This window comes from Jatropha curcas, chromosome 9, assembly GCF_041381405.1.
Source record: "Jatropha curcas cultivar XTBG-Jc1 chromosome 9, XTBG_Jcur_1.0, whole genome shotgun sequence".
NCBI lineage: Eukaryota > Viridiplantae > Streptophyta > Magnoliopsida > Malpighiales > Euphorbiaceae > Jatropha > Jatropha curcas.
This window is the reverse complement of record NC_143159.1, coordinates 11,530,847-11,533,770: the sequence shown is the minus strand read 5'-3', so window position 1 is coordinate 11,533,770 and position 2,924 is coordinate 11,530,847.

Below are 2,924 nucleotides of genomic sequence, written 5' to 3'. Positions count from 1 at the left end.
TTCCGTATACAAATTCTATCATTTTTGTCTTTCCGTAGACTTCATTTATTAATCGTTAGTCTTTTTATGAAGTGCGTTGTACATTTATTATATTTGTTCTGTGTACTTATTTAATTCTTTTATTTATATAATATTACCGTATAAATTTTTATTTAAATTAAAATAAATATAATATTTATTTACATTACACTTTGACGTAAAAACTACTTATTATACCAATTTTATGTACTTAATTCTTTTTATATAATGAAATTGTCTCAAAATAAAGTTCAACTCAACCGCTAAATTTAACTTTAGCCCCTAATTTATACATGCTGATTCTTGAAACCTTAATAGATGTCCAAAAAGGATATCAACCATCACTCAATCTCCAACCCTATCCCCAACCCTAGATCAAGATCTATATATATATATATATATATTTATAATGAAAAAGTAAAAAAAAAATATATTTCTTCTTGGTAGGTAAAAGAAAAAAAAGTAACTTAGAATTTTTCAAAAACAAAATGAGCCAAAATGCTAGTGGTAATCACTTTGGCTATAATGATATTATTACTTATTTAATGCATTAGAAAAATGAACATATTTGTATATAGGGATCCTTGAACCGTAAAAAAGTAACTCAAAAAAGAAATATATAGTTTTGGTGTTCTTCTAATTTTTCAAACACTATTTTCCTTCGTTCAAATAAATTTAGGATATAAAAAAATATATCCAACATTAAAAATATTTAATTATCAAGAGGCCATCTATTTATTATAAAGGAGATACAAATATTTTACTAAATAAAAATGATAGTAGTTACAAATTGATTCAGTAATGAAAAAGAAAATTAAAAATTAAAAAATTATTTTTAGAACTCAACATATAATAAGAAATAAATTACTTTAAAAAATTACCAATTTGAATCTTAAAAATCAGTCCCTTCTTCAACTTGAAAAGACATGATTTAATGAAATTTGATTTTGATGGATTAAAAAAAATAAAATAACAAAATCAAATGTTTAAAAATAACTTTGAAAAGTTAAAAATTTAAAAATTTTCAAATGCTTTCTTTTCATTTATTTATTTAAAAAACTTTTAAAAAGGTTAAAACTTACAAATTTTGAAAGATTTAATTATTTACACTTATTTATTTAAAATATCAGTTTCAATAAAATATATCCCATCAAATAAAAAAATTTAAAATATTAATTTTATATAATTACTATATTGTAGAAAAATAAAACGATATAGAAATTTAAAGATAAATATTTGTTTTAAAAAATAAAAATAAAATATTTTCAACCGCTTAATTATGTGTAGATGTATATTTAAAAATAAATTAAAAAAAAACCAATCAAATTGTGAAAAAAAAAATTAAAATAAAATCAATCATAATCAAAATTTTAAAATTACAATCAAATATTATATATATTTTAATATTTTTTCCTATTTCTTATCTCTCCTAATCAAAATATTATATATAAGACTAAAATGAAATCCAAAAACATTGTTCATAGAACAATGATATTCCAATAAAACCATGTCGTTTTCTTTTTTTTTTCCCATCTTGCCCGTTTATTATTTTATATTATAGTGTTATTTCAATTAAATCATGTCTTTTTTGGCTTTTCAATTTTGTTTTGTTTTTTTGTTTTTTTTTTTTTTGTCATATTCGTAGTTTTTTTCAGTAAAACCAAGTGTTCATCATGCTTTTTTAATTTTGCCCTTTTGTCGTATTAATTTTCTCATTTCACCCTTTCTCCCCCAACTCAAGTAGAGTAAGATGCTTCCTATTCGGAGGCTATAAATAATGATATATACATTCATATATATTCTTTTTTTTTTTTTTACATAATCTTTTAATAAATAATCTATCTCAATAATAAGTTTTATCTATTTGGATTTGTAATTGTATTCCGTGAGTAATACAGTAATAAGAGTTGCTATATATATACAAGGCTAGTTAGGGCATCGTACAAGGAAACTAATTATGTACAAGATGTATTACACTAACACACCCCCTCAGTCTTAGCGGGAGTGGAACAAACTCTAAGACTGTCTCTGAAATCAGCAAACAGAATGCGAGGTAGCCCCTTGGTGAAGATGTCAGCTATCTGATAACGAGAGGAAACATGATGAACACGGACCTCTCCCTTTTGAACTTTTTCCCTCACAAAATGAATGTCCATTTCAATATGTTTTGTCCGTTAGTGTTGAACTGGGTTCCCTGAGAGATATACAACACTGACGTTATCACAATAAACTAAGGTTGCTGTTTGTATTGGACAATGCAATTCCAGAAGAAGATTCCGAAGCCAACAAGATTCAGACACTACATTGGCAACTCATCTATATTCAGCTTCAGCACTAGACTTGGAAATTGTGGGTTGTCGTTTGGAACTCCATGAAATTATATTAGAACCCAAAAAGACACAGTAACCAGATGTCGAACGACGAGTACCGGGACAGCCTTCCCAGTCCGCATCCGTATAAGAGACAAGAGAATGTTTAGGAGACTTGGACAAAGATAAACCATAATGTATTGTCCCTTTAATGTAACGCAGGATTCTTTTCAAGGCATTCATGTATTGTTCAGTTGGTGAATGCATAAAAAGACATACCTGTTGGACAGCATAACATATATCAAGCTTCGTAAAGGTGAGATACTGAAGAGCACTAGCTAATTGCCTGTATTTTTGAGAATCTGAACCTAGTGGGCCTGGTTGAGCACTCATCTTGCTCGCAGTATCAACAGGTGTAAGACTTGGTTTACAGTTTGTCATTCCCGCACGCTCTAAAATTTTCGAAGCATACTTGTGTTGCGTTAAAAATAATCCAGATGGAGTCCTGCGAACAGCAATACCAAGAAAATAATGCAAAGGACCCAAGTCTTTCATGGCAAACTCCGTACTCAAACGGGCAATGATATTTTTGTGGAG